Genomic DNA, 18,736 nt, shown 5'->3' with positions numbered 1-18,736 from the left:
AATTTTAAACACAGCATTCTTACAAACTGAGCTTGGCTCAATAAAAACAGAGTTTTTCACTTGCTTTCAAGACAACATTCACCACTTCAAATCATTTGCAATACAGAGAGCAGAAGTTTCAAGTGGTGACCTAAACTTGAAGACAGCTGAAGTAATTTCTCTGGGTGCCGTGGGTTTTTTGTGTGCTACTCAGAAGTGCTCAGGCTGCAGCCACAGGCAGAAGTGCTGTGCAGGAGTGCTATGGCAACAACAATCACATTATTTGGTCCTGTTAAAAATGTTTGTGTAGTGACAGTCCCACCCAGGCTCCTCTCTCCATTTCTTCTCTTAGGAACATGCCAAACTGCCTGAGCAAACACAGTAGCATGCCAACCCTCTCCATATCCTCACTGGGTAACAAGTGTGAGTGAATGTGACTGTAGGAGGAAATAATTGAAAGTACTGTGTGAGTAACTATCTGTTAATAACAGCTTGCTTTTATTAATAGCATCCTCATTTCTGCTAAATAAAGGAGAATTTCTTCTAATATTGAAAGAGATTCTCCCTGACTTGACACCCTACCAGGGAAATGCACTGCATAGTGATATTTGCCTGATTTTGTTAGCTACCTGAAGAATGCACATAAAAATTTTCTAGCTCAGAACAAATACAAAATTGAGTTTCAACACAGACAAAGCCTATATGAAAGTGTGTGTGCTGGAGGTTCATTAAAGAGCTTAACCAGAAGGACATATGTGGGTAACAGCCATTACACCCAACATTTCCCAAAGCGCTCAGATTTCTCATAGCCTTCTTTCCCTGATGTAACTCTACTTTTTACAAGCTGAACAGGTGGTGAGATCTTCCAGCCACAAAGGGCAGGTCACCATCTCCTCTACCAAAAATCAGTTTAAGCAGGCTGAGAAAAATTGAATGGTCCTGGAAATCACAGAGGCCAACTCCTCCGTGGAGCCACTGAATACTGTTGCAGTAACTGGCACATGCGTTCCCATCGTAAAAAAACCAGAATTTAAGACAGCTTGGTTTAAATACAGGCAAAATTAAATACTTAACATGGGAACAATAGGGTTCTTTGTGGTAGGGAATTTTTTTTTTTTTCTCTGAGTGCTGGCAGATTAGCCCCAGTCTATTCTGCTTCTCTTTTGCTCGGTGTGCTTTTCATTATTACTATTTTTTTTTTTTATATTCTGTTTCAAAGAACAGTCTGGAATTCAAGGGAAAGCATTACCTACTGCTGTGACACAGGCCTGCCTAGCAGTACGAAATAGGAAAATGCATTTTCCCAGTGTAACCTTTTGCTTAAAATTCAAGCTCCTGGAATTTCAGGAGGGGGTGGGGGCCTGGGTGGGCTACATGAGCATGTACAAACAAAAACCCAGCCAACCTCAGGCTGTTAGTATTTTTTGCATAGTTCCCATTCCCATCTTTCAGCTCCTGCCTCAGCAAGATCTTTTGCTTGATTTTGTAATGTTTCACTTTCTTTTGCACCCTTCCCCCATCTATTTGTTTGTGTCTTTTAAGTGTTCTCTTCTCTCATTTCTCCTAAAAGTATTTTATCCTTTCATATTTTTACATCAGGCTTTTTCACCTGAAGTTTTTAATCTGTTTCTTTTCTCTGGAGAGGATTTGGTGTCTTCCATTTCTTATAGTTGGTGGGCTTTTATGCCTAAGAAATTCTGAATGAAATGCTGCTAAACTAAGTTTAAAGTACAAAGACTTGTTTTACTTTAGAAAAAAAACTGTAATAAGATTCCTTTAAATTATTTCCAGATGTAGTCTATAAGAATAAGTTAAATTTGACAGCATATACTGTGTACTGGGGTTGCATAATTTATATTTTAGTCTGTCATCACTGCTCTGAATGACTGCCAATAACAGAGACCTAGCACATGTCCTGCAGATATTTAACACACTTACTGTTGAACATAATAATGGTAACAGAAATGGACATCTATGACAAGCTGAAGATCTACTGCATAATGCACCCATTTATGAAAATGTTGTTTGCCTGCATTTCTTATATAGTAAGATTTACAATAAAAAATAATAGCTACTTTGACTTGTCACATGTTGAAAGATGACACTTCAAATCTTTAGTTTTTAGAATATTTGGGAGCATTTTAAAAACTGAAACTCATTTAAGAGTTTCAGATTATGGTTCATATACTCACTAATTATTAATTCTTCATTTGAAGGAAATTGCAGCTGTTGATTTTTTCCCCCTATATTTTTCCTCTTTCTTTTTTTTTCTACCCCTAGGTATGAATCCAAAAGTTCCATAAGACTGATTCCCTATCCAGCTTACACTCTGGAGTACAGGAATAGCAAAATGCAGGAATGCAGCACTTACATTAAAATTATATATTTACACATACATCTGTACAAGTCTCCCAATAAGGGATAACTCCACCAGGATTTTTCCACGTATTTTTCATCTTTCTAGTGGAATTTGGTGGTCTAGTGGTCCATCCCTTAAGCATGATTTAATAAAGGCAATTTAACCTTACCATTAATTTCTAGGGAGAAAGGACAAGTGCCTTCACCAGTAATTTTCACCTCTCCAGGCTCACTCAGTTCTGCTCACTATTCCTTTACCTTCTTGATCTCATTTCATTACCCCTTCCCAGGTAATCTGTACCTTCAGCATCCTCATGAATCCATCAGCCAAGCTACTCTGGAATAAACCATCTTCCTTGAGTCTTTCCCTCAATTACCCTTTTAATGAGGACATCTATAGGTCTGCCTTACACTCTAAGAAACTGTTACATGACAACAAAAAAGAAGGGCAAGGGTAAGGTAAGGAACAAAAGTCCTACAAGACCAAATCCTGATGCCAACTAGGCAAAGCCATCCCTCAGGCACTGCTCCCCGAGTCCTGATCTTCATCTCTTCAACTGCAATTCAAAAAAAAATCACTTCAAGAGCAAATTAGGACTTCAGCCAAAATTCAGCACAAGAATAAAATAGGGCTGGTCATTCAGCCTGGAGCTGGAAACTCAAAACAAATGGTAGCCTAGCTGCCTCTGTGAGTGCAGTGACCATGTTAGGTCACTGATGCATCAAATGTGCTGCCACTTGGCTACTGGGGAGACCAGGCAGCTGTGCCCAGATCACTGCTGAAACAAGCATTTAGAAGCTGTGAGATTCATTAAGAGATTATTTGTGTAAAATAAAATAAATCCAAAATGAAAAATCCCTGCTGTAATCAAGATTCTTAGCTGTAGCAAAAAAAAACCTAAAACCCTGAACAAACCAGGATTAAGTTGTTTGATTGCCTCTTTCTTTACTCTTCTAATTTGGGGTGCATATAGGCCATTTTTATTTTCTCTGTAAAAAAGATAAATAAATACAAGAAAAGGCCTGGCCCATTTGGTGCAGTGGAATACTGTGATATATGAGCAGCATTTTTGCAGTTACTTGGAAAGAAACCAATGTCCCATTAGAATTTAAATGACTTGTGGGAGAAACTTAGAGACAGGGCCTTGCAGGGGCTGAGCAAGAATGAAGACCTGTGCCTTGTGAAGGCTGACCTAAACCAGAGACTAGACAGAGCTAAGAATAAAGTAGGTATTTATTAAAAGGCCTGAAACAGATCCTCCTTGGGCAGCACACCCCAAAATGGCCACAAAATGGACGACTGGTCACAGGGTCTCACACTTTTATAGTTTTGGTCGATTAGCATATTGGAGCTAATTGTCCATGAAGTCCCATCCTTCTTTTCTCTCTTTGCTCCACTGTTGTTTATGCTCTTGGCCCTGAGATCTGGATCAGCTGTCCTTGTGTCCCCAGCTAGAGAAGGAATTGTTTTGACTACATATTCTGTGGAGAGAGCTTGTTAACCCCTAATAAGAAGCCTTGATTTACACACTAAAGCAGAATAGAACCCGAAAAATATAAAAGCTAAAACTTGGGGCACCACCATGGCGCCATGGCGTGAGCTGTGCTGGCCTGGGCCTGTGGCTCCTGCACAGTGTGCTCCAGCACTGTGTCCCACACCACACACAGGCTTCATTCGTGGTCAGGGAGAGCTGGGGGTGACAGACAGTGCCAGTTCACTGCTTTACTGCTCAGTGGCCATATCCCAGGCTTGGCAGAGCTTAACTATCCCTGGAGCAGTTTGGCCCATGTCCTTGGGCATCTCCACGCTGCAAAACCCTCCTGGGCTGAGGCGGCCCTGCAGGCTGCACACGCCAGCCAAGCAAGGGGGCCAAAGGGTCAGAAAGCATGGAGAGATCGATCCAGACACTGTCTGTCTCAGTTTGTGCCATTGCCTGCTTCCAAAGCAGCTGCCCCATGTGAATATTCCCTCGGTGTCTTGATGTGTAAACACTGCCTGATGAGCTCTTGCTGTAAGTCCCATGGCAAAACAGCAGATTTTCCTCCATGCTGGTCACCACAGCAACATCAGGAAGGACATGAGTCTCTTGCCCTGAATATACATTTTCTGAGTTAAAGCTGGTACTGTAGGAGCTCTGGAAACACTCTGGGTTTGCTGCTGCTTCACTCTAGCTCACTCCAATAAGCTGCTCTGAGGCACATCACTTGATGTAGGTTAAACTGAGCCAGCCAGGTGATATTTGTCTTAAAAAAATTATTTCACCACTACATTAGTTTCAACAATGTGAGGTGTATAGAAACACTTGAATTTTTCACTTACATTAAATCACTGAAGATTGTGACCTGTACAAAGCCCTGAATACTCACTGTGCCTTATTTTCCCTACTCATGTTAATTATGCTAATTTCCCTACTCCCAATATTAATAATTGTCTCAATTTCTTTTCAAAATAAACCAGTGCAAATGCACTACTTCATTCCATATGAAGTCTCACAAGGATATATTAGAAAAGAACCTAATTTTACTACACCATGGAGGTTTTGTCATGAAAATAAATTACTCTGAAATAAAACTAATTTTGTGGTGGAGTTTCTGTAATGAGCAGTTTCATTTCACATGACACTAAAATCTTAATAATAGAATTCGTTTTCCACATAGCTTAGGTAATCTTTTCATTATTACAGGGAGAAAAAATGAAAAAAAAAATTAACCTAAGTTTTAGCATCATGTTAACTGCTCTTGTACAGCATAACTAAGCCAGTGTTATAGTGTTTACAAAAAGAGAAATCTCCCTCTGAGCTACCTGAACACTCAGACAAGCAGGTTTATTTATGCAATACAGAGATCTGATTAGATAAGAGATATCTAAAGACAAGGAAATAGTTGTAGTTACATAAAGCTGCTCCTGAAACAAGCCATTACATCCGTCACACTGTCACCTCAGCATCCAATACTGTGGGGAGAGAATCCAGTTTTACCTTGCTCTGCATATTTTCAACATCAGCCCACAGGTATTAAACAACTTTGCTTCAGTAACGTGTCACCTGTGCCACTCCTGCAGGTGAATGAATTGCGTTCATGAATTCCATGACGTTTTCACCGGAGGTGGGGAGGTTTCTGGGAGCCGTGCCCAGCCCTGGGCAGGGTCTGTGTGCCTGCACGCCGACCTCCAGCTGCTCACCGAGGGTGACCAAGCCAGCAAAACCTTCTTTCCAGCAGCTCCACAGCAAAGACATCTTCTTTAGAAACTAACACAGCTGCTCTTTTTCTGGGGTTGGGATGACCATCCCTGATAATGAAAATACCCACAGAGCCTGCCTTGACCAACCGTTCATTACATTTATTTTTATTTAATGGTAGTTTGCAGATGCTGCTGCATGCAGCTCACCTGGAGCAGCTTTCTCCCGTGGGTGTGGCAGGACAGAGAGCGCTGGGCCCGGGCTGGCTTGGGCAGGACGATGCTCGTTTGTCCGTCCCCAAAGCCAGGAGGCTGCTGGAGCAGCGGCGGGGATCCCGCAGATGGTACCACACTGCCACCCTCCGCAGGAACCGAGTACCGCCCTTCTTCCAAAGCAGAAGCATCAAAGGAATTTTAATTTGCTTTCAGTGGGCAATAACCAGCTAGTAAGAAAATGGGCAGAACAGAGTAAACTAGAGTTGCAGCTTGGACCAACCCCCCTAATTTCATGCTGGTGTTGTACTCCAAATCTAAAATATATATTAATATACTCTTAGTGGTGCTTTTCTTAAAGCTTGCTATTTTATGTGATGGCAGTAGACGAACATTTTTATTTACAGAAAGTAGACAGTGTTCCATATTCAACTCCTCAAAATTTCAATTTTCTAGGCTCACAGCTGCCCAATTTTTAAAAGTTGATATATATTTTAATAACTAAACTACAGAACATCTGTTGCAGAACTGTTTTCCTAAAATTCAAAAAGTTACCTTTCTCTTAAATTCTAGCTGTACAAAAAATGATAACTTTCTCTTTGTTTGCATTTTTACTAAAATTCCTGGAAAGTTGTTTTACTTCAGATGTAAACATAATGCTTCTTCAAAAACATCAGCACTTTTGCTTTTAAAGTTGACACACTTATTTCTAGACATTATTCAATCATACTGCCATTACAGAGCTGACAAAACCTTAACTGCTATTTCTCTGTTGAAATTGAAATTACTATTTCTGCAGGTTTGAATTTGTTTTCAATCTACTTGCTTAGGGGACATAAAGGTATCTATTTGCTGATATCTATTAGCTCCCATCTAATTTTTCTTGAGGCATTGGAACTGGCCAAGGACCATTCCTTAATTTGCCTCAGGTTTGATAATAATTCTCAAATATATTGAATTAACCAAATTTTCGTGCAAACAAACATAGAAAGAGAGCATATGTTTTAACACAGATGAAATGAGCTCCTTTTGCTCCAGAAGAAAGGCAGAATCCCAAACCTTCTCTGGCTCTTAAATAGTTGATATTTGATGACACTTCAGTCATAGGAAAAAGCATCAGCCCAGACATTTTGCCCAACTACCTTGGATTTCCAGGCTTTCCCTTCAATGGAGGGTCAGAGCATTCCTCTAGCCTGATAATTAAATTGTAAAATTACTATGTACAACTTTACTACTCTGTTTGAACATAAAGTAGCACAAATCACACCAGGAGATCAATAACTATATTGAACTTGCATAACTTCAAGTATCAAAGGATGATTTCTAACCTAAATATCGAGACTTCAGTACATAATACATTGAAAGAACAGAAGAGAAGAATGCAGGGCAGCATCAGTACTATAAGAACAACAGCAAAAACAAAATAAGGAAAACTAGCATTTGGACTACTCTAAAAATACACACACACTTTAAAAACCAGTAGTTTTATGAGGCTCTGAGCCTCAGAACTTCACATCCCAAGGACCATTTGAACAAAACTCTTTGCTGAGTTAATTAAAGGAGACATTGAAGATAATCCGTTCCCCTTTCGTTAATTACTGTGTGATTTTGAATCAATCTGGCATTTAAGAGCACTGTTGATGTTGACTTGCATTAGCTTTTGCTAGGAGATTTCAATGTCATATATATCTATAACTTCTTTAACTGCCTTTGGCATTCTCTTTCACAGATTTTTTTCTTCTAGTTTAATAGATTAGAAAGATTATATCTTTTGAATTAAAACAACTCCCCCTGCACTCCTGAGGAAAATGAAAAATGATTTGAGCATTACCACACACTTCTCACATGGTCTTTTTGCAATTTAAAACTTTTTAGCCCCTGGAATAATGTAGATAACAGTTTTTCTGTGAATTAAGGTCTGGTCATGCACAGATTAGAATTTTACTTCTGACTTCAATGGGAACATGAGAAAATCTTTTTCATGACCTGCATTGCAGCTATGTTAAGGTATGATAGCTTTCTTAGCTTCTTTTGAAGTTCTCAGGACATGGCTATTTAGGTTTAGGCCTGGAAACCTAGTTCAATATTCTGTATTTATTTCATTCTCTTACCAATTAGCTCTGTAATCTGCAATTCCAAAGTCAAAATTACGGGCACTGAGACTCATGACCTGCACGTATTACACAAGAGTCAGCTGAGGAGGGCCAGAACATCAGGATACCCATTTCTTTACAGGAATCTGAGATTTTGCCACTGCTGCATTTCTCCAACCCTGCCTGGACTCCGTTCTCCTGCTCACTGCAAACTACAGGAACCTTTAATGCTGAGCAGATTGCCTGTGTCCTCCAAAGAACTGCTGAGGCAGCCACTAGAAAATGCACACCACAAATTTAATCCAGACACTTCCAATTTCCCCCTTGTAATACTCCCAGAAAAAGCCACTTAGCTTGTACTGAGTGCGTAGTTGCACAGAGCAAAAATCCTTTTTTTCTGTAAATTTTTCCTCCAAATATGACAGCCTTACAAAGAAGTGTTTCCAATAAAAAATTAACATTGTCATCATGTACTTAGAATGAGTTGTAGAAATTTTAACTTCACCAGCTTATGGCATAAATACTTATGGGATAAAATTTCTACATAATGATGTTCATACACAGTATATTTATAAGGCAGAAGTGGAATTTGCATTTTAATTGGTTAAATTTAAGATATCTTAAGTGGTATGTAAGAGACTGTTATCCCTTGCTATTATTCTCCTTGTATAATTTTACAGTAAATGAAAGTCTGAAAAGTGCCTATTGGAAATACTTTCTCCATGCTTGCACCTAAATTTAAAATGTAAAATAAATACCAGCCACTTTCTTTTTTTTTTCAATTTATAAGTAGCTGGAAAGCTTTAACAAATATCATTGCTACTACTGAAGGCCACATTTAGTACAAGTAGGAGTCAGACTGTGGGATAGTGCACAGCCAGCTACAGGAGCAGGTTTTTTCTTAATTTCTTCTGTAAGCTTTGAAAACAGTTAATAGTACCTCACTAGCAGAAACCCTCTTGTGTACATAATGCAGTGTTTAAAATTCAAGGAAGAAGCAAAATAAATTATTTCCTTTTACAAACAAAATAGATTTGTTTGTTTTACAACATCTCTAAACTTTGGCTCTCCAGTGTCATGTAATATATATTGATATAGAGAATAGAAGAACAAACTAAGCCATAAACAGATGTAGCTGTGTGGTACATCTTCCCAGCACAACATGACTCCATTTGGGCTGGAAAAATCATCTTTTCTATCAAAGCAGAGTTTTAGTATTCTATCATCAATTATTTTAGTCTTGCTCAGATTGCACAGCAGGTAGGGTTTACGAAACAAAACTCTGATATACAGAGGAATTAATTTATCACAGTGCCACACAGCTTTTTCAGATCCTGCTTAAAACTGGGGTTTGCCCACTATACCCAGTGTACTTTTCTAACTCCTTGTAATACCCACATGTGGTACTCTCACAACTCATCATTAATGTCTGTACAGATCCCTGTGGAAAAGGCAGTGTCCAAACTGCTTCTTGGTGTCTCAGTAGCTCACTTCTGGAAGGCTCCTTTTATTGATAGCTGAATATGATGAAAAGAAAACATTCCAGGTGAGTAAAAACCCAAATCCAAATCCTATCAAACCAAGGTTTTTTTAAACATCGGGAGACATCCCAGCCACAAGCTTTCACATTTCCACAGTCCTACTGAAACTAAACTGGAAAATTGTGTATGGTGCAGGACTAGCACAAGCCTGCCTGTTCTTGACAGTTAATCCACTTGGCCTTTCAGACACTGACAGCATCATGCAAAGAAAATCAATTACTCGAGATAATAAAATCCATTGTCTTCCTCTCAGCTCTCTCATCCATTTAATCTAATTCTCGAGTATTGACATTATTGCAGGCATAATGGGAACAAAAGTGCTTCATTAAAGGCAGCACCTGGACATATTCAATAGTGTAGCAAGAGCTAACAAAGCTCTGACAAATGCAGCCGTGCTGTTAAAAATAAGCTGACAAGTGGTACAACCAAAAATATGTGCTTCTCAAAACAACCTCTGAAGGAGCAGTGGTTTCAGGTGAAGGTGCCTTGCTCCCAGGGAGGTTTCATCCTGCAGTGCTTTGTCACCCCATGGCAAGAGCAAAGGTGAGCAGTGCCTTGGGCACAGTCTGAGCTGAAGGTGTTCAGGTTAGAGGAGCAGCCTGGATGCTGAGCAGCCGTCCTCGAGGTAACACAGCCAGAGTGCTCAGACTGACACAGGGTAGGAGACCCCAGTTTCAACAAGAGTATGCTTTGATCTTGGCGTGAGTAATCCTACCAGGTAAACATTAAAATAATTCATTAAGCTTCAGTTACTTCTGTGAAAAAAGCAGCAAGTAGTGAAATAAGAAAGGAAGTTCACTTGACAGGTAAAGGCTTATCAAGAGAAGAAGAAAATTCAGTCCAAGATGGGTCTAAAACAAAATAAAACCATGAAATAATTAATTAAAAATGATTATGTTTTATGTGTGACTCTTGACACAGGTAATGATTAAAGGGTTTTTTTTTGTGTCTCTGCAACAAGATGCAAAAAGAAAAGGCAACCTTAAATTTGAGCCATTTTATATGCTCATTATTTTCCACTCAAATAATCTTTAAGAGCTGCAGAGTATGTATCCCCCAGGTCACTGAGAATTATTACAATAATTTAAAATGCAACTATTCAGTCAGTGTAAGAAACTAGACTTTCATGGACAAACATTTCTATTAGAAAGTAGACCTTACATTAGAATGCTAATTGATTCATCCTCTGCTTCACACAATTTCTAGTAATCCAAAAACTTCATTTCCTGAAGAATTCTAAAGGTGGAACACATTTTATGGTGTTAGTTTCATTCTTTCAATTACATCCTCTGGGACACAGATTAATGGAATAGAATTGTTACAGTAATTTCAAATCAATACTCTACTACTAGTGGATTTTAAAAGTCCTAAACATTAGCCTCACCTGTTACCTCATTAAAATGGGAAAAAAATGAATCAATACAGTAGAACAGTGGGTGTTTTCCCACTCTTTCTTTGCCTTTTGCTTAGACACATATTGTACTATTTGGTCTAATTTTCAGGTCCTCACTCAATACTGCATTTATTCCATACTCATTTGATTAGCATTCCAAGCATTTCTAATTACTTTAATATGTCCAAAATAATATCTAAGAAGTGTGAATGTAACCAGGTTAAAAATGGGGGTCATAACTTTGTAATGCTGCACCCTATTTCAAATATCAATATATTACTTAAGTGGTAATGCTAATGTTGGCTTATTTGTGAGGGTTATGTGTTATTGGACAAGCAATTCAAGCATCAAAAAAATCTCGCACCCAGACTGCTGATCAGAATTTAACATACCTCCAGGAATCCGTGGAATACAAAAAGCTCAATGTGTTTTTTTTTACTCTTGGCATTACAGCTGCAGAAAGCCATTACAGATTACAGTGTTGTTTAATCAGTGCTGCAAATGTTAAAACCACCCTCTGAGGTTACAAAATGTAAGGAAAATCTACTAAAAAACCCAACTTACCCAACATGGGCTCCAATACAGACGCAGAGGACTAAGTGCACAGAGGAGTTAAATAATTTCTCACTGTGGGCATCTAGATTTTTGTGTTCGAGGAGTATTTTCTGCAAGCTGTTCTCTAAAACAATTTCATTACTCTCTACCAGCCTGAGGATGGAGTCAGCTGATTTGCCCAGCTGATGAATGGCTCTATTGAAAGACTCAAGCTTTGGGTTAATAACTGAGCTGCTCCCTTCTGGGACTAGCTTAGGGGCAGGACGTGGTTTGGTGCCTCAGAGGTCCCACTGCTGCAGGGAGCAGTGAAGGGGACAAGGGCTGACCCTTGAGGTGACAGGGAAGGTTTGTGCATGGGGACACACTCATACCAGCCAGTTGCTCCTGAACTAGCTTGAACACCCCCTGAACACCCCTTGCTGAGGCTGCAACAGCCCCAGGAGAAAATTAATAAAGAGAACCACAGGCACTCTGAAGGACCAGTAGAAGTTTTACAATAAACCAGCACAAGTTTTCGTTTTATGTTAACAGGTTTTGCTGACAGCCTTAGCATTACAGACCACAGCAATTAATTTTGAGTGTTGTAATTTTCTTGCTTGTCTCCGGCAGTCACAGCCCAGGTGTTGCTTCAGGTGATCTGAAATCCCAGTGACCACTGCTGCTCAAGGGCTCGGTAAGAAGAGAAGAATATGCCCTGCTCCAGAATTTTAAATGCATCACAGCTGCCTTAGAGCCTCGAAATGCAGACAGGTGCTGAAAAATAAGGTCTTAAAGTGGGAATTTAATGTTCTCCAGCTGGGCACTGTGAACTGAAACAGGTAACATCACACTGATGCTTTGCACTTTCAAACAGAATATTTTAATTCTGATTAAATTATGACCTGTAATTAGTGGGAACTTGAAAAAGATTTTTAAGAAGTAGATAGGAAGAGATCCCTAGAAAATTGAGGATTTTTGATACTGTGCATTAGCTAAACTTGTGCTTGGAACTCTATTGGAAATAACAATCAGCACTGTTTCTGTGCCAGTTGCTTACAGAATTGATTAAAGCTGTTTTCTCAGTTCTAATGCTACAATAGGCCACATGAGACCAAACTTGCTTATTCTCCCACTTACAGCTGTTCTGTAATAGAAACAGCCAGGGATTTTTTTTCCCACTGGGTTTCCAGCTTCTTTCTGCTTGACCGATGAATGGAAGACAAACACTGCATACTTTATGCAGTTAGACAGGCTGTTCAAATGAGGTATGGGGGGAACTGTCCCAGAGCAGGCACACTCAGCACATATTCTTGACTTTTAATTGGATCAACATTCAACATGTGCAGGCAAGAATGGTTTTTACATTTCTTTAATTTTTGCCTCCTGCAGTAACAAATAAGAGCTTTAGCAATAACAACAGAAAGGCAAACAACAGTAGAGAAATCTGCTCCATTTTTTGCCATGTAGAAATGTGTTTTCCTCTCCTAGTCTGAGCCTCAGATCTTCCCATGTTCTGTAACCTGGGGGGAGCTTCCAGTAGCAGAGAAGTGACATCATGATATCGAAGAGCCTCTTAGGGCAACACTGTAACTAGCTTTAAGATAAAGTTAAGAAAAAGGACCTGGGGTAAAGGTTTTAAACTGAAAGGAGGTAGATTCAAACTAGATAAAGATGACATTTTTATGGCATTGGTGAAACATTGGCACAGGTTGCCCAGAGAAGCTTTGGATGCCCCATCCCTGAAAGTGTCCAAGGACAGGCTGGATGGAGCTCTGAGCAACATAATACAGCAGATGATGCCCCTGGCCAGGGCAGGGGGTTGGACTTGATAACCCTTTAAGGTCTGTTCAAGCAAAATTGTTCTATAATTCTGTGAAAAAGCAAACAACATATGCTTACTTCTGACATGAGCTAAGACTAGCATGTTCTAGGAAGAAAAAACAGGGCTTTCACTGCTAAAAGATACAGGATTGAAACCTCTCAGCCTTTGCCTTCCTCAGAAGTTGTCAACTCTTTAATCCCAAAAAAACAGCACCAGAATTTGAAACTGAAATTGTCAAAATCATCTTCTTTCCCCTGCTTCACACCTTGCTCCAGTACCACCATATTCTACTGCTGGTGACAGCATCAGGAAGGGTTTGGTGTGCTCCTGTGTATCCCTCTCATCCACAATATTGTTGTCACAGGAAATGACTTCTGACAGCAGATGTTAAACTCTGTCTGAAGTGGTTTTTCCTAATGTAACCTTTGTAGGTAATCACATTCCCTGAGTGGTTTCCCTTATCCTGAATTTTGTAGAAAGGTGTTTCCCCAGAAAAAGTGCCACCTTCATCTCTCTGAAAACTCCCAGCAGGTCCTGAAGTGAGAGGGCAGACAGGAAAACAGCATCTGCAAAACCAACACCTTTCACTTCTGGAAAGACACGAACAACACTGCTCAAAGACACTCAGAACACTTCCACATCAAACAGAGAACAAGGGTGGAAGCTTCTCCCCGGGGTAGCTGGATGTGACAATGGCAGAAGAAAGACCGAGGCAATCAGCGGGAGGTGTCGTGTAAGCTCTGTTACTGAGGTATGGCAGAAATAGAAGCCATGGGAAGTGCTGTTATGGAGGTATGGCAGAAATAGAAGCCGTGGGAAATGCTGCCCCGTCTGTCTGGGATCCCTGGGCACTTCTCTGTCTAGCATCCTTTCCCCCGGACACACTTGAAAGTGAACAGGGGTGCAAGCGAGACTAACCAAAGGAGGAGCGGCAGGGAAGGGCCAAGGTTTAGAGGCTCCTGTGGGGGTTTGAGCGAGCAGCAAGAGGGGCGCATGCATCTCGTGTGCCGCCCACGCCCGGCCGGGGGCGGGCTCGAACCCGCGGCGCGGCGGGCGCAGAGCTCGGCCGGCTGCCAGGCTGCTCGGAGCTGCTCTCCGCCCGCCGCCGCTCCAGGTAAGGCGCGCCCGCCGCGGGCATCGCGGCTCCCTCCCTCCTCATCCCTGCCCCTTCTCTCTGCTGGCTTTTAAATTGCTTAAAAAAAAAATAAATATATATATATATATATATATATATATGCTGTTGGATTAAAATAACACGGAGTAACTCAAATTTCAATTGATAAGTCAAATCGAAGATGTGAGTGTCTCCCCTAAAAAAGACAGATATACAGAAAAAAAAATAAAAATATATATATATATATATAGTTTCCTCAATGAGGCATCGTTATGCTGTTGCATTAAAATAACATGGAGTAACTCAAATTTCAATTGATAAGTCAAATCGAAGATGTGAGTGTCTCCCCTAAAAGGCTGAAGAACCTTGCTTTTAAAAACAGTGAGTGGCACGTGGAGAAACTTCTCCAAGGAAGATAATGTAAGAGCCAGCTCCCATTTTCCACCCTGATTCCTCATCAAATCTGCATCCCACCTCAAATGAATACAGAGATGAGCAATGCACTAGTACTTAAAAAGGTGTACAAAATTTAAGGTAGATCACATTAATTAAACCTGTTATTGAGCACTGAGTAATTAAGAAAGGGAATATTTTAATTTAATGAAAGCATTTTATTTCTCTAGGAGGCTCTTTTTTCTAGTTATTAAAAAAATTCTATACACACAATTTCAATGACTATTCAAACTTTATAAATAGGATTCTTAAAGGTTGCACTCCGTCATGAACACTCCAAGTAATTCTAATAATCTGTCATAGAATAAAGCTAAAGCAGTTTGTGCTGAAGGAAAATGAAGATCCTGCAACAGGCACACGCTTACAGATTTAACTAATCTTCCCACATGGTACCTGTAGAAAATATCTGAAATATATATTTTATTGGAAAAATGCCTCTTGCTTTCAAAGCCCCTCTTGCGATTTCCTCTTAGATCAAATTCCTGATTACTTTGAGCTCAGCTGCACATCTCAGTTGGTATAACTCCTCTGACCTCAACCTTAGCAGGTACAAAAGCTTACAGCTGAGCCCAGGACACTCAGCTTGGACAACATTTACATTTTTGGGTGTCTGTACAATTAAAAGGTATCCTGTGATTATTAGTTGCAAAAATATGTAATTCTACTGAGTAATTTTAATTTTATTTATTTGTACCAGTTAATTTTGAATACAAAATCTTAATAGAGTTTAAAAAATCCCAAAACTGCTCTGAAAACTGTTTTTCTCCTTCCCAGTCTTTCATCATGTTGCACTGCTCATAATGGTTAGTTTGTGAACCACCCGGTCACAGACACATAACAATTTACTAAGGAATTTGAGTCTAAGACCTTGGACCCAAACTGAGTAGATATTTGGTGACTAAGAAACATAAAGTTTTCTCTGGAAGGTGTCAGCTATGCGTAACAATAATCAAACCCAGAAAAGTCTATGATTCAAATTCATAATGTGAATGGAAAATAAGGGGCTCAGCTGGGGTATGTATTCTCTTTCTTCTTCCACTTTGCTCCCAAACTAGAATTTGCAGCTGAAAAGAAAATGAATTGCAGACCAAGGGGCTGTTCTCTGTCATAAATTTCAAAGGCATATAGCACAACATTCACTGAGGAGAGAAGATGGATATGACTGACCCTAATCTGCTGCTGCAGGGCCCTTGTTTTCCCCTCGCAGCCTCAAACTGTGTGTTTGGGGACAGAGTGAGACATCCCTCATTCTCCCAGGCCAGAGGCTGCATGGAGGGAAGCTGCAGGAGCATTAGCTGGGTCCTGGACAGTTTCTACAACATGAGAATGCTGAGCAAAGCTCACAGTCATCATGGTCTTTGTGGGGAGACTTGGCCCCAGGCTAATGGCTGGAAGATTCTAGATCTGCTAACTCTCATAAGGAACAGTGATTTAAACTGGCAGAACAAAGACAGGATTTCATTTGTCTTTCCAAATCAAGTTGTTATTTTCTTAATCTGAACCAGCATATCCTGTCCAACTTTTTGGGGTTTTCAACTATTTATCTTAATCCTACCTAGGCTGATAGTGCCCAAACAAAACTGTCCCATTTTGCTGTAGGCAATAAACCCACATTATTTATGCTGGTTTGTGTAAACAGTGAAGGTTTCAGTGCTGCAGGAGTGCTGTGTTTGCCTTCAGCCCACACTTGTGGGTGCCCTGTAAAATCCTGGTGACCTGAAGTGCTCACCCAGGCAGCTGTCAGGTCTCAGATTGTCGATGGGAGACCACCCAAGCCATCAGTGTTTGCCACCCTACAGCTGTTTGTACCTTCCTGCACAGTCAGAACCTTCCCAAAGGTGCCTTTGAGGTTTCATCCATCAGTTGCAGCCTCTGAAGGTCACCTACCTCTGTGACCCAACTCAAACACATTCATTCTTTAAACTGCACACAAACTGAGGGCCTGTTGAAGCCACATGGGTGGGCGGTGATTTCTGACTGTAAAACTGATGTGGCAGAAGGTAATCCCCACTTGTCTGTGGGAGGACGTTGGAGTGTTGACAAGCACCTTAAAAAGCCAGGAAAGGTCAGATTTGAGATTTGGATTTTGGTACAAGAGGACTCAAACATTTGCAGAATTATGTAGAGGTCCAGCTGCACAGATCGCAGAATTGAGATGCACAGAGCAAAAAGTTTTATAAAGTCTGTATGCACATAAACCCAACCATTAAGAACCCCAAAGCCCTCTGATTTCTTTGGGTAATTACAAATGGCAGTAATCATCAGCCATGACTCTAACACCATCAGCCAGACTTTTGAGTGTCAGCTATCTAAAATCATATTCAGGATCAAGGTGGAGATAAGTTACTTAGTTCATTGCCTTTTAAAACTAGAAAAATATCCTGTGGGGCACATTTTGTGTAGATTTCGCAGTAGATATAAGCAGTCACATTTAAGCAGTCACATGAAAATGTTAATTTCTTATAAACTATTCTGTGAATGTTTATTACTGCATCCATTTCTGTACATTGCTGAAACCTTTCAGTTCAGTGTTAGGCTGGCTGGGAGCAGGACATCTGGCACTTGCTCCATGAAGGTAACTCCTAGAATTGTATTATCATCCTAAGCACCCCGATTTTATAAATCTGAAATTTATTTTCCATAAAAAAAGAGTATAATGCTAACAGCATCCTTGCCAGTTATTTTGCAGCTAATCCACAATATGTAGTGTATTTAAAATGCACAGAGTGAAAACAACAACAGATAAACATATAAAATAATCCTATCATGGGTTATGTAACTTACTCTGAGGCTTTGATGTTCATGAAATTGATAATACAGGGAACTTGGTGAGAAATAAAGACCTCAATCCAGGGCACCAAATGTCTCTCATACACTTAATTATGTAAGTATTAGTAGCATACTGCTTGTCCCTACTCCTTCGGTGGCTACAAGTGCTGATACTAAAAATTTAAAGGCTGTAACAATAGATTTGTTTGACTTTGATTCTGACCTTCCAGTGTATTTTGAGGACAGTGATTTTCCATATAAACTTGTATATTATTTGGGACATTGAAGTAAATCACTGAGTTGTAGCTTATATAGTCTGAAATCATGCTATGGTCATTTTTTAAAAAATAAATATATTTGACATACTGATTCATGTGGGATAATTTTAAAGACTCTCATGTAATGCCTATACCTATATAAACAATTTCTAATTATGAAGTTTCAATTAAAGCTCATTTTGCTGTACCAGAGAAGCAGTTTTCTTTTCTGGTGAACCTTAAATTCATTCTACTTTTTTAACAGTATGAGCTTCTGTTGCTGAAAAATATCTTTGATAAAAACATCTCAAGGTACAGAACTTGAGAAGATGCTTTCAGACTGAAGCAACTTCCCGAGTTTTTCATTGAGAAAATGACACTTCTCTTGTCTGGCACACATGACAACTATTGATCAGAAGATGATAACTGGAATCCAGTGTTTCACTTTGAACTATTGGAGACCTAAGAGCCCTTCAATTGCTGACATAACGCTGTCATAGCAGATGGCCCCTGTACTGCCTGTCTGCAGAGAAAACATGACAAGACAGCTACTTTCTATGGGCCAAGTACATCTAACTCTGATTACTTGCCCAAGGAGACTTGCATGGTTTTGCCCATGCTAGGCAAGTTCAGATGTGCCTAGGGTTTAAAAACAAGCTAGCTGGTGTGCCAAAAGCCAGTTGTCAGCCACATAAGAGGGTGGCCCTTATAATAGGATGCAGACACATGCATTTGTCCACTTTCATCAGTCAATTCCCTAGTTTGACCTGGAGTTTTGCTGCCAGTGGGTTTTATTCCCTCTTTTAATTTGCTGCATTAAAAAAACCTCTTCTTGATACTTTTCACTCAAGCTTCAGTCTCTTCAGTATTAATGCTAACAGGAAAAAATATTTGAATGTGTGAAAAGTTTGCATTTCTTTCTCTTTCAGAGAGTTTTAGGAACTACCATGAAACTACAGCCATTATAGGCAGGCATCCTGATTAACCCAGAGACAGATACCATGGCACTTTATTCCACAAAGTGCTTTGTCA

At 39.9% G+C, this 18,736-nt stretch overlaps 1 protein-coding gene across 1 annotated transcript in view; it reads left to right on the top strand.

Moving 5' to 3' along the window:
- The first annotated feature begins 14,198 nt into the window (after nucleotides 1-14,198).
- The window catches only part of LOC120502065 (gamma-aminobutyric acid receptor subunit pi-like), a 45,548-nt gene continuing 41,010 nt past the window's right edge, over nucleotides 14,199-18,736 (top strand). The window contains exon 1 of the mRNA XM_039709115.1: nucleotides 14,199-14,225. The gene's annotated coding sequence lies outside the window, so the exon portion shown is untranslated. The remainder of the gene's footprint in view (nucleotides 14,226-18,736) is intronic.

Source organism: Passer montanus, unplaced genomic scaffold (assembly GCF_014805655.1).
Source record: "Passer montanus isolate IOZ18808 unplaced genomic scaffold, ASM1480565v1 scaffold21, whole genome shotgun sequence".
NCBI classification, from domain to species: domain Eukaryota; kingdom Metazoa; phylum Chordata; class Aves; order Passeriformes; family Passeridae; genus Passer; species Passer montanus.
The sequence above is the reverse complement of the archived record's forward strand: the minus strand, read 5'-3'. Positions and strand labels throughout refer to the sequence as shown.